The 14206-nt window shown below is 41.7% G+C and overlaps 2 protein-coding genes across 15 annotated transcripts in view; both read left to right on the plus strand.

The window, feature by feature from the left end:
* Positions 1–3979, plus strand: part of bsnb (bassoon (presynaptic cytomatrix protein) b) — a 65107-nt gene extending 61128 nt beyond the window's left edge. For all 4 annotated transcript variants that reach the window (XM_070959777.1, XM_070959779.1, XM_070959778.1 and 1 more), the window contains one exon: positions 668–3979. The gene's annotated coding sequence lies outside the window, so the exon portion shown is untranslated. The remainder of the gene's footprint in view (positions 1–667) is intronic.
* A 6932-nt stretch (positions 3980–10911) lies between these two features.
* Positions 10912–14206, plus strand: part of erc2 (ELKS/RAB6-interacting/CAST family member 2) — a 41075-nt gene continuing 37780 nt past the window's right edge. For 5 of the 11 annotated variants that reach the window (XR_011602069.1, XR_011602070.1, XM_070959781.1 and 2 more), the window contains exon 1: positions 11152–11261. The gene's annotated coding sequence lies outside the window, so the exon portion shown is untranslated. Of the gene's footprint in view, positions 11262–14206 lie in introns of all 11 variants that reach the window. The other 6 variants (XR_011602073.1, XR_011602072.1, XM_070959782.1 and 3 more) reach the window with 2 other exon arrangements.

The following is a 14206-nucleotide window of genomic DNA, read 5'->3' on the forward strand; positions in this document are numbered from 1 at the left end:
GGCTATAATTAGCCTGAGAAGGCTAACTGTGGCTTTGCTTTAATGTCACACGCACAAAGACACACAGGGACGAGAGCGCATGCAGGCACACAAAATCATGACTCATGGAAAGCATCACTCATTACATGGTAGAATGCGCTAATTAACTAATTCTGCTCAATGGAGCACAACTACAGAAGTGCAAATAAAGTAGATTTCAATGCACTTTATTTAGCGGCTGTCAAAATACATGCTGTGACTCGCACAGGATGAAGTTGTGACTCATTTGAATGAAGGACTGTCATTGAGCTGTTACGCTGTCTATGCTGACACTTGGCTTAATATTACTAGTCAGTCCTCTGTGTCTGTGGCCAGGATTCAGAGGGGGAATGCGGAGATAAACCCGACTCATTGCCACTTTGAGCAGCAGGCCAGCCTGCTCAGCCCAGTGGATTACTGCTGGTATCGGCAGCAGGGCTATGATTGGCCGGGGTGTCATGGGAAGTAAGGGAGAGTAGGCTGGCAGAGCTGCAACATAAACACTGAAGGTTTTGGTTTATGCAAGTGTGCTGTGTAATGGCCAATGCAAAACATTCATTTTTAGAGGCAAGGGTTAATTTGAAATATAATTTTTTTTCTAACTGATTTATTTCAACTAACACTCATGTTGTCGATGTCTTTGTTTCAGAAGGACAACAACGGTCAATAATGAGGATGCAGTGAGGATGCGAGAGGGGGGAAGGGAGACTTGAGTCCTGCTTCCTCTCCTCTCCTAGAAAAAGCCTCCTGGGATCTGTCTGACAGTAAAAGCCTCACTAACTGACGCACCTGGATATCATGGGAGAAATTCAGCGTGTTTGGCCGTGCATGTCCCTTTGGTCAAACAGCCCAGTAAAGGAAGTCCCACAGCGCCCTCTATGGGAATTTTAAAGGAACACCACTCATGTCTGCGGACTGCACATCTGGCAAGGATATTTGATTCTACATTGATGTCTTCAGAGCCTTTTCATGCAAAACAGTCAAAAAAGAAGACAGCTTTTCATAGGTTTTCCTGGTACCAAAGATACAGATCTTAGCCCACAATGACACCACACATACCTGGAGTAGACGAGGTGTATCACGGCAATGACAACCAACCTGACTCCACCACAATCCTTGAATGCTTGGTTTCTGATCTCTACAGTACATTCCAGTATAGGGAATTTGACCCTTTCTTTGAATGTGTTTTTATTTGTTCTCGGTTTTCTTTCGATGTCTACAGAATGCATTGTGTAAACGTGGACATGAGAATGCACGCACAAATATGTCAAAAACTGAAAAAAAGAAGCCCATATCAATACTTTTTCACCACCTATAAGATGCCACTAGTCATTAGCTGTAGGTTTTTAGGGAAGGGAATTACTACCAGTGTGCCCACAAGTGTGAGATTCACACAGATGAGAGGACCAAATGAAAGAGTGGCCACGGCTCTTTGTTAGCCATTGCAAAGCCATCATTATAGTCAGCCCCAGAGCTGACTATAATGCTCTGGGGCTGACTATAAAAAGGATAAAGTCGCTTCTGGAAGAGACTTTATCCTTTTTATTGATTTGTCTCATCTTTTAGTTTCTTTTCATTTTTGCCTGATATTCACTGAATGGAAGAGCCTTATTCAGTACATGTTTTTACTTGTATACCTCACATGTTTTAAAATGTCCATATCATCATGCATTTCTTTTTACACAGCTGTATACTATTGTATGTACATAAAACAAATCAGAGATCTGATTATGTAAATTTGTCATTTGTGTATTTATGGATCACTCTCCGGTGACTTTCTTTTTTGTTGTTGTTCTGTGTTTTTCTTTGGTCAAACTTTGTATTTTTCACTTTTTATTTGTTTGAATCTGTTTTCTTGCATCAAATAATTTGCTTGTTGATTTTTAAAAGCAATAGCATGCAGAAAATGGTATATAGCACAATCGTATAAATGTTGTTTTAATTAGTGACGGGAAAAATCAAACACATCTGTCGATAAATAGCCGTAATACAATTTGTCAGAGGGTTTACAACCACAGTACCGTGTCCAGACATGCATGTTATGTGCAGATGCATAAGAGCATGCAGACAGGTACGAACACACTCACACAGACACTCTCTCTCTCTCTCTCTCTTTGCACACACACACACGCACACTCACACACACACACTCGTACACACAGATGACACACTTTGCATCCTAGTTGCACGTCAGAGCCAAGGTTAATTGTGTTCTTCACCGAATAGACCTGTTAACCTCCTGATTAATGAGGTTACCGATTCACCTACAAGATGATCTCACTGACAAGCTGGGCCCACTGCCTCTATTTGTGCAAAGACACACACACACACACATACACACACACGCACATGCATACAGATTTAGGAGAGGACGAAAGCAATTATCAATTCAAATGTTCTATGCAATGACTCATTTTGAACCTGGAAATGATTCAACCGAAAACAGTTTATTATCATCACTGTATTCACAAGAAAAAACAAAATTATGAACGAAAATAGTAAAAAAAAAAAAAAAAAGTCACGAAAATGTTTTTACTTAGCAACTTGTCTGTATGAATTTGAATATTGAATATTGAACTAGAATTGTTTTTATTTTCGTGGCATGTTTTGACCCCTCACTCCCCACAAGGGGGACTTGTTGCCAAAGGGTAAACTGTGTAGACTGTCGGTTTTGAATGTCCACCATCATGTTGCTTTGAAGCATGGGTATGCTTGGCTTTGTCTGGCTGTTTGTAAGCCCTCATTCAGTTTTTTGTGCGTTTTGGCTGACCTGGGCTCCTCAGTGTTTGGCTTGCAGTGACTGTCCGTGCTGCTATAAACCTGTGATACAGATGGTCAGCACTTCTCATTAATACGTGTCAGTGTACATATTGGGTGTCAGTATCAACTGTGGGGTGAATGGAATGCTTCTATCGGATATTTCATTGTTGATTAACACACTCAGCAGCCAAGTCATTGGAAAGGTGCATGATTAGATCTTATACTCTTGGAAGTTATACCTGAATTAAAAAAAGGTAAGGCATGATTTCACAGAGGTTTGCCTAACAAACCTTGACATTCACGGGCCAACGTAGAGAATATTGATGAGTAAAATGTTCAGCCAGTCATTCACAAATCAGGGCATGTCATTTTGAAAGCACAAGCCTGACTGGTAGCACTTGCTGCTCGATGAAGCGCAGTAATGTGGAGGTTGCGTAACAGTGCCTCCAACTGAACACTGTAAGATCTGTATCAAAACAAGAGGTGGAGATGCTATCCGGTTGATATGAGGTGCATGAGACAAAACAGCCTTCAGCGCAGCCGTCCGATCGAGAGAAAGGCAGACAGACACACATTCTTACTGTAAATACAAATTCATTCTTCTGTACAGCTTTTGAGTTTTGAGTACGGCTGTCATGTGCATCCCCATGCCGTATTTGCTGCCAACTTTTGTGTATAAAAAGAATATTTATTACCACAATAATGAGGATGATGATGAAACTAATGATGATGATTATTCTAATTATTGCATAAGCATAGTGTATGTGGCTGACTTGTATTGACTGTTTACAACAGTGGAACAAAACTCGTATTCAGAAACATATCCAGTCTGTGTATAGTTTCTATACATATTGTGCTTGTAAAACAAGAAGAAAAAACCTCCACAGCAATCGCAGAGTAGAATGCCTTTGTTAGACTATCAGGAGGTCTTCGATTTGATGGATGTGATCTGCAACGGGATGAGGATAAAGGAAAGCAGCGGGAAAAAATGAAACAAAAAATCTGGAAAATGTCATTCACTGTTGTAAGTGCAATGGGCAAAACGTCAGTCGTGTATCCATTGTGAAACCGTGTGTTCTATTCAGTGTATTCCTGTAAACAGATAGAGTAAATTTTGGTGCATCATGTCAAGTAATGTGATTAATGAAAATATTGACCCTGCAATTTCCAAACAGAGAGAAGAATAAAAAGAAAAGGAATATATTGTGGTTATTGTCTTAAGTCTGTGTATGTATGTGTCACCTATTTTTCTTGCAGTACTGAGAGAGGCGCTTTGTAAGTTGTGTAGTAGCTCTGCTGCAGACAGAGGAGAGATCAAAAATAAGACCTCGAAGGCAACACGACTGTTCAGATAAGACCAGGCTTTACGCGCTCAAGCGGTGATGACTTATCCCAGTGTGGGTGGTTGGGAGGCAGGAGCAGCGAGAGAAGTGTTTGCCAGTGCGCAGGGAGAGATGGAGGTGTGAGTGTGTGTGTGACTGTTTCTGCGTGTGTGTATCAGGCAAAGACGGAGAATTTGAATAGTTTGTACTGGTGCTAACTTGTGTCTTTGTGCTCTATTCTCCGACCAGTTTGAAAATTCCTACCCTGATAGGTACAGCACGCCGTGGTGTTATATATTAATGTTAAATGTCATTTTTACAATTTTCTTACGCTTCTTTGTTTTATTTACAACAAAGAAAATTCTCACATTTAAAAAGCTAGAGCAAATGAACGATAAGCATTTTTGCATGAAAGGGGAGTGAAATGATTAACTGATTGTCAAAGTAGTTGCTGATAAAATGTTTAGATCGACTTAATAATTTCAGTTTTAATACAATTTATTATTTCTCTGCTGCCACATTCTTGTAAATGCCACACCAAAATACAGCTGAATTGAACTGAACTAGAAACACTGAAGAGGACCATCTATTAAGGTTTGTAGTCATCCAAGTCAAGTCATACATACATACATACACACACACATACATACACACACACATACACACATACATACACACACACACACACACACACACACACACACACACACATACATACATACATACATACATACATACATACATACATACATACATACAATATAAGATATTATGAAGTCAGTGGCAAGTGAACAAAGTTCATATTGGCTCTTCTAAAAGCATCTGAAACGCCCTTTCCAATGATCAATTCAGCACAGGGACTGCGATTCACAATTTTTGTTACTTATTGAAAACAATCCCACCAAATTTATGGAGCGATGGGTCAGGTGTGTGGAATTGTGAAAGTATGTAGAGATCTCTCAAGCTCTTTTTTTGTTTTCATTCTTCACACAACCACTTCAATCATTTTTCACATGTGCAAACCACGAATGCCTTTAAAAGAGGACATTACCCACTCTTCACCCAATTTTCTCCCCATATTGAAGTGGCGCTGTTTCTGAACAGGTACAATTTATTTTTTGTGTTTCTGTGAGGTCAGATGACACATAGTATGTCCCAGTTCATTTGAAGCATACTGAGACCTTTACTTTGTGGAGCTTGATGTCACATGAGGATCGCCGTGTCATGTGTTACATAAATTGGTGTGTGAAATGTAGAAAAGGATGAGATTTGAGATCACTGTATTCAGGGTTGTTTGACATTAATGGTTTCTATCACTCCTTGTTTGAGCTATCTAACATTTGTGCTGTATGTCTTTTAGGAGATTTACTGACTCTAAACCTGCAGAACTGGCTCATCTTCCACATGCCATGTGCTTTTTCAATGGTTGTTTCATCATGTATAGATCTGTGTATTCCCCATGTCAGTGTGGTGCATGTACTGTAATATGTTTCTTCACTTTATGAAGAGAACTTACAGTACATTCACACTGACACTGCACTGCAGTGCTGGTATTAACTTACCAGCAAACTGAGCCCACAGCTTGTCATGATCCTGCATTGTGCTTAAATCTGTCACACAGGGCTACTCTACTGTAACAAAGTTGAATGGACCATCGTGTCACCTCAATCCACCTCAAACCATTCTGCAGCTCTCCTTTCCCTCACAGTCAGGCGTCAGTAGTCACATCTGCAGATCTTGGCTGCCCTCATCTGGTTAGGTACAGAATTGGAAGCAGCACAGATCATATAAGCTTTAAATTTACGGTTACACACTTTCTGAAAATTAAACATTTACTGACTTTAAAAAGCAATGTTACACTTGAAAGTTTACTGTCACATGTAATACTGTTGTCTTTTTCTTGGTGGGTGGAAACACTGGCAATACTCTTAATACATTCAGGCTGTTAAAAATGTATGTACTGCATATTGTCAGAATAGCAAAGCAAGAACATAGTGCTCAATACTAACCAAGTGGAAGAATGTAAATGAAAACAGCCCTTACACTGAATTTAAGGGCTATGTCCTTGATATTAATCCAGAATTTGAAGTGGTCAGTTATAATTGCATGGTCTACATATTCAAAGACTGCACTGGTAAGATGTGAAAGGATTAAAATGAACTACTACAACCAATTCTGCTGCTAAACGAAGGTCACTGGTTCCTTTGACGAGGTCAGTCTCTGAGCTGCGCACTGAGCAGCAAACCAAATTATAAATGATGCTGTGATGAATGAAAGTGTGAGACATCTTTATCCAAAGCCTAAGATATGAGCAGAATCTCGGAGAGGAGGAGGCCATTGTTGGGATTTAAAGGGTGAAAGTGTCGGTTTTGAGAGAGCAGCTGACACCAGAGCCAATCGTGCCAGTGACTTCTACCAGCAATATTCCAAGGAAGCGAGCAGTGGACTTCATACAAGATATAATTTTTGATGGCGATGACTGTGACACAGGTTCACAAAGGTTAAAACACCACTAAAATGTCTTTATGGACTGATATGACCCATCAATGATAGGGCTGGGAAGCCTTAAGTGCTCAGTCTTTGCTCTAACAAGGATTTATTGCTAGGCCCTGCAGGAGGCAACTCTACAGCACTGGTGTCCAGCCTTTTTTCCTTCAGGTCCCTCTAAGGGAGCATATTTAACATCATAATGATATATAAACCTGCTGAGCCCCCCTCCTCACACACTGCTGCAGGTGCAGGCTCCTCTACATTACTGAAAAGACATTCTTCTGTTTACATTCTTTCTTTGGCGGCAGTGGTCTTAGAGGCAGCTCTGTCCCACCTGCCGCTGCAGAGCAGGTGAGTGCTTGTATACAGCAGGCTGATTAATGGTTTGTCATTACTCAGTTATAGGTCACACGCCCAAAATGTCCTCTTATTAAGGACATAGATGTAACTGTAATTGGGATGCTTGTATTCATTCATTTCCTGAAAGCCATGACAGGAGCCTCAGTCTCTGAGGATTAAACACTTATTTCCATCAGCAATGACCTCAGAGGAACATTTTGTGACTCATTCCCAGAAGTGGGAAGTGTGACATGTAGAGGTAGAGGAAGTGAGGCAGCAGACTGACCAAAAGCAACAACCACTTATCCAACAAATTAATCATTTGTCATTGTTACAGCCAGGAACCATATTTCAGACCATTTCTTAGAATTAAACTGATTCACTGTGTTGTGGGCACATGATTATTTTATGATGCAATTGTGACGTTTCTGAGAGACACTTAACTTCATTGTGAATATCCATCCGCCCCTCTACTTCCTCCAAGGACATAACGGACCGGAAACCTTTCTGATGTAGAAAAGTAATCTAAAAGCAAATGATTGAGGAGCCACTAAACATGACTTTGATGTGTTGTAACCATGCCACAAGAGGCCAGCAGAGAGCAGACCCTGCATATCATATATATTGGCCCTAAATGTGTCGAGATCCATCAGGCTGCTGGGCAACATGACAAATGAAAGGGGCTGAGGGAGAACTGGCTGCTCAGGTTTTCTTCCCTCACCTGTCAATCACACTCTTAATCTGCTTGCTTGCGAATCCTACAGACTGCATAATCAATACACAACCCTTTAATAATGAAACAATCCTTTTCCAGGCCTTTATGCTTTCTTAAGGGTTTTCTTGTGGACCATTGCTGCCTGACCTCAAAAAGAGATCAATAACCTTAAATTACTGTCATGTCTCAGAAAAAGGAAAATAGCCTGAATCACTGGACTTCAGAGGAGGAGAGTCTGCATTTTTATGCTTCTTTGATTCGCTGGGAATGTTAGGTTAACTCTTTCAAACAGGTTTTAATTTTGATTACTACTAACATGTCCTTTGTGTGCCCAATAAAGAACTGACAGGCTCCTTCACCCCGTGATACAAGAGCTTTATTGCAGGAGGGCTAGCTAGTTAGCTACCTAGCCAGCTAACTAGGCTGAAAATCAAAGGTGCAAACACAGCCAACTCAATATTAGTCACTGAGGATGAATTTAATGTTGTATTTCATTGATTCATTACATCCCCCATGCACCCAAAGAGCCTGCTGTTTGAAAAGAAATAAATATGAAAGAAAAAGACAAAATAATCATATATAACGGACTGCAGTGCTAACTGATCCCAGCTGTTTAAGTATTGTACTGATTGGTGATGAGTCCCAGGTGTGCATCAGGTGATTGAACAGGTGGGTGTGGTTTGAACTGTGAAGAGTGCTGGGTGAACAGGTGAACACATGAGAAGGAGAGTGGCAGCAGGTAAGAGCTGAGGAGTGTGACAAAAACATGTAAATTAACCATTAAATTAAGAAATCATTAAAACTCAACCACTTTACAGTGCAAGTTAGTGTGAATGGTGATTCAGCATTCTTTTCATATGAAAGTTTTATTGTATCATCGAATTTTATTTTTATTTATTTTCTGCAAAGTACCCTTTAATTTCAAATATCTCTTTTTTGATTATATTTCCCCAAATTTCTCTCTCAGTGTCACTTTTTTATTTCATAATATCACTTAATGATAGCGGCGTTGTCACTACGCTCTCACCTTTCAGCTAATCCGCTGCCTCCCTTAAGCAAGCAAGTTTCAGTAAAGAGCCCTGATAACCCTCTGCACACCTGCCCAGTACCAAACAGCTGACAGGCAAAGTTGGTGAATTGGGGAAGGATTTAACAGTTTAAAACACAGATATTTTCCTCAGGAGCTGGTGGAGAACAAAGCCAGAGCTAAAAGAGAGTGAATATTGGACTAACATTGGGCAGTGTCTGTGTTTCTGCTGTCATGGAAAGTGACAAATAAAATGTGACATCATATAAAATGTGTCAGCGGCAAAAACGGCACCATGAGAAAAACAGACTTTTGAAACAAATGTTCTATCATAAAATAAGATGAACTACAGTAAAACTACGTGATGAAATTAAGTTTTACTAATGTCTCAAATTATAAATAAATAATTACTTATTTATATATTTAATGATGAACACTTTAGGGCTCCATTAAAAACATTGTGGTTAAGAGTATTCGGGAGTGTGGACTTTCCACTCACCTAAAGTGTATTTATTCAGACGTTGATGATTGTAAAATCTGGAGTCAAATCAGAAGAGACAGAAAAGGGACATTTCTGGCAGCACTTCAGCACAGACCACATGGCTGCTTTGGCACACGGGAACATATTGCAGGTCAAATTGTGAGAAGAAAAAGGAGCCAAGCTTCAACATTGCCTTGAATGCCTTGCAAGGGACATGAAAATACAACCAAACTCCTCTCATGCTCTGTCTGTCACCAGGATCTCAGTGGAAACATAAGCGGAGCATAGAGGAAAGACGTATTCAAGCAGCTGCAGCACAAAGGGCTTCTTACTTTACTATTTTCCCCTCCTTCCTGTTCAACCTTATATGTGTGCATGAGAAAGAAAGAGGGAGAGGGAGACAGAGAGTCTGTGTGTGTTTGTGTGTCTGTGTTCGGAGCACAGAAATGCTGATGCCTCTCCTTTGGGCCCTGTCAAGCACACTTAGCGTCAGTGTTTACAATGCAAAATGGGAGAAAGTCCCTGTAATTCCAGAAGGCCTGAAGGCAGGCGAGAGCGTGAGGAAGACAGGAGCTGGGGGGACATTGTTCTGTTTTGGGAAAGCCTGCGAGGCTGTCTGTTCGAACACTTGTGAAGGACGTACTCACCTCATGGTGAAGTCACAGTTTGTGATGTCATGAGTTTAGATTGATTCATGCTGCGACAGAAGTTCCTCTGTCAGAGCTGCTCACTGGATCTGTGCTTGCCCTCAGGCAAATCTGATTTATAATGTTGGCTGAACACTGGAGAGGAGCCGGCTCACTGTTTTAGAAAAGGCACCACAATATGTCACTGCTTTACCGGTTGTATCATTCCTCCAACTGTTTGATGTAAAGCCGCTATCACTCTCAGCTCTGTGGGGCTCACACTTCAAGCTTGATGGAATAGTTTGACAGTTTGGGAAAAATGATTATTTGTTTTCTTAGTTGAGAAGTCTGAGTCCTGGAAACCTCACGTTGAGTTTGCCAGGCGAGCAGTCAAGAGGTCAGTCTGGTACAAAACACCCGGAAGTCCATAATGTGTCGTTTTCACACTTTCATTCTTGCACTGATTAAACAAATCTGATAAAACATGACAATGGTTTAGGGGTGCTGGCAGGTGTATTATGTTTGCCCAGAATCTATCTTTATGCTAAGTTATGCTAAGCATCTGGCTGTGTCTTCATATTAAGCAGATATGAGAGCAGTAGCCTATCAAACTAAGATGAAAGAGAGTCTCTCCATGTGCTACAAGCCTTTATTTCATCTACTCCTGCACACCACTTTCATGCGTGCAGTGGGTAATTCTGTCTCTTCTGCTCAGCCAATATAAGAATTAAATGAATCAGAGGTGCAAGAGTGGTGAAGGAGCAAGAAATTACAGGACAGCAGGCGGATGGAGAGAAGAGGGACTGCAGGGCTGAGCCTGTCAGGCGTGCATATCCCTCCTCCTTCACTAGGATTACCTAACTACAGTCCATCCATAGGTATTACCCCAACCATATTTAACGGGAAGCATTAATTCGGAATAGCATGATGAGGCTGGCAGGCTGTAGCGTGGGAGGGAGGAAGGGCTGCCTGAGAGTCCAATTTCCGGGCAAAAAAAGAAAAAACATACAGACACAGAAACCGCTGCTTGCTCAACCCACAGATCTGACTACTGATCCAAGTCACACACATCATTTTGAATTAGACCCACCTATCCTGAAGTGTACTGTAACTACATCACAGCGTTTCCGGGCACGCGTGAACCTCGGCGAATGAGGGGGGAAACCAGAGCCATTAAAGGGACAATGAGGGCTCGAATAAAAACCAACTCGCACATCTTCAACTAACGTGAGCGGACACGGTCAATTATTCCCATTCAGCACCGGGATGATGTGAAATCCAGTGCAGGCCGCTCACCGCATCCCATCCGCCCATCCCCTCCTGCCAGCTGCCACTTGCAGTAGTGGTGATGCTGCTCCCTGGTGTGTAGAGGAGGAGAGAGAGCGTGTCCGCTGCCCAATGACAGCGCAGGATGCTGAGAGAGGCTGCTGGGGTGAATGGAGGCGACAAGATGCCGTCTAGAGCGGAATTAACATCGATGAAGGTACATTTGCTTCTTCTATTTTAGTCCGAGTCTTTCCGCGTTTCATGATCGAGGTAATGACTCTCAGAATCCGTGAAGGCTCCTTTGGGTTTTTTTTGCGCCTTTTGTGAGCGACCCGGCGGAGAAAGCAGAGGCTATGTGCGCTTTAAAAAAAAAAAAAGCCTTTCTCGTGCCGTGCTCGTTTGATTGCATAGACACAGCCAGTAAGTGCTCACATGATATCTGAGAATTTGCATTTTAAAGCCGTGTTGAAACCATAGTGCAGCGCCGTATTTCAAAATAAAGGTTTCAGTCGGCTTCCCTACGGCGGCTTAGACTCATATATCACCGGTGTAATCAGCTGCTCGACGCACACCACGCTGGAGCCATCGAAAATGTAGGCCCGGTGAGCTGTCAGATGCTTGGTCGTGCTTCCTATGCTGCATCAAATGTGATTCAGCCTCGACACCGGCAGCACACATTAAAACTGGCTGTCTATGTTTTAATTGAAAACTCTGTGAGGTCTGTAATTACAGTAAGATTCAACATCTGTCGAGGATGGATCACTTTTTCCCCCTTTTTGCATTCACAAGCTGTTTCCAAGCAAGACTATTGCTTAACATGGGGACTGGGTGGACGGTGCCATTTGGAGCTGCACATTTACATCTTCTCATGCAATCAACCAAGCGTTGAAGTCAGTGGGATGCACGGGGGCGTTCAGGCTCTGTAGTAGAATACGTGATGAGGAGGCTGCATGTGTTGCACTTGCTCCAAGTGGCACTGCGCCGCACTGAATGGGTTGGTGCTTCTTTTCAACACGGAATTTCTCTTCCTATTTAGGCTATTTATAGACAATGTCCTTCTGTGCCCGCCCTTGACATGCGCTCTGACCTCAAATCTCATAGTCAAAGATCTCTGGTTTGAACCGGTGGTCTTCTTCAATACAGTTTTGTAGGCAGCAACAAAAAGCCTGCATGCTGGCTTTCAAAATGTCATCATACCCTGATAGAAAACAGTCCTGCCAACCCCACAGATACGCTCAGCATCGCCTGTGGTGAATTCTTTGTTTCAGAACATCTGTATTCTCCTCGCTGTTAACAAACCACTGCTCTGTGAATGGCCGGTGATCATTTCTTCAGTGGCCTATATTAGCGTTTGCTGGCAGGTTTTCAGGTCCTGGTAACTGTAATTGCTCTACTAATACCTGAGCAGTGTGAGTATGACGTCTGGTCAGACATGAATGAAAGTGACAGCCTGACCATGAGACATAAAAAGAGTCATTCTGAAAATGAGCAATTGTAATATTTCACACATCTTCTCAGTGTTTCTGGAGGAGGCTTTGGAAAGTTCACCATAGAGTCGAGGTTGGGTGGAGGATTACAATTGGCATTCTCAGCTGGCATCCCTTGTGGTATTATCACTGTTTCTGGAATAATATGATAGTCTTTTATTGCACTCTGGTCATTTTCTTCTGCTGAACACTGAAAAATGTGCTTTGGCGCTGTGTGGATCTGCATGGGTGAAGTCAGTTTAGAGGAAAGAGGTGAAAAAAATGGTGTAGAACATAATTGTCAGGGATTTGGAGCTAAGTCAATATTTGACTTAGATGCTGACATGATTAATCACTGAACTGATTCGACAATTGACCAAAAATCCAGTGACAATAGGTTTGAAAATTGCATAAATGACTGCTTGATTTCAGCTTCTCAAATGAGAGGATTTGCTTGTCTGTCGCTTTTATATATGTTTTTAAATTGAAAATATTTGGCCTTGTGACTGCTTGAGGCAAAAAACCTCATTTCAATGCATCACCTTGAACATTTCTTTTACTATTTATGTTCATGAAAATGTTAATCAGTCGCAGCCCTGCACTGAACACTTTTACTTTTTTGATAAAACCCCATGGATTTCAGTATTCCCATATCAATGCTTCAAAGCTCCAGGCAGTCAATCAGTAAAATCTGTGACTGTGGCACACCCATGTGATTAGCGCATACACCACTGAGTGGACAGAAAAGCAGCAACACTGTACCATACAAATCAAAAGAAAAGCAAGCAAGAAGCATTTAAGTGAAGAGGTTTGAATCAAGACTGTCGGAGGCGCCGGCTCTCTTTTGAGGTGGAAATCTGTACTGTTAAGCATTTCTTTCAAGCAATGCTTGCGTGGAAATTGGTCCCCACCACAGCGCAGTTTTCCTCTGTTTGGCAGATGTCATCATGATTTTTAAAGTAAATATTTCTGGCATATGAGCCTTTACTAAATAGCTGACAGTGAAGATTGGCAGGAAACATGGGGAGCGAGGGGGAGGACATGCAACAAAGATCCCTCGCTGGAATCAAAGCGTGGAAGTTGCGGTCACATGGCACACATCCCAGATCAGTGGCCCACCAGCATGGCACACTTGGCATCATTTTTTTAAACTTTTCCCCACATCACATTGAATAATTTTCCCCATAATTCACAATTACAAAGGCAGCAGCATAAGTGAATCACAGCTGAAGTTGAATACCACTTACTGGAAAGCTTTAATAAGGGGGCTGATATTTACACACGAGTTTTCCAGGCAAGATGAGGCAACTTAAAGAGGCAGAGCTCTGGGACACTGTGTAAACCGAAATAAGACAGAATGGGATCATTTGTTCATCCCTTTTGACAAATACTCAACAAAGACAATAGATTTAATGTTTGATCTCATCAGCTTCATTGATTTTTGTAGATATCTGCTTGTTCTGAATTTGATGCAGCAACAATTTCAACACATGTCTGGACAGGAGCAACTAAAGAGTGAAAGATGTGAAATGCTCCAAAAAAACACCTGTGAACATTTCACAGGTAAATGGGTTCATTGGTAACAGGTGATGGTATCATGATTGGGTATGAATGGGGCATCCTTGAAAGGCTCAGTCGCTAACCAGCTTTTTTTGGAATCAGGGTTGTACAAAGAAGCCAGAGAGTCACTGCCTGA

Source organism: Chaetodon trifascialis, chromosome 3, assembly GCF_039877785.1.
Source record: "Chaetodon trifascialis isolate fChaTrf1 chromosome 3, fChaTrf1.hap1, whole genome shotgun sequence".
NCBI lineage: Eukaryota > Metazoa > Chordata > Actinopteri > Chaetodontiformes > Chaetodontidae > Chaetodon > Chaetodon trifascialis.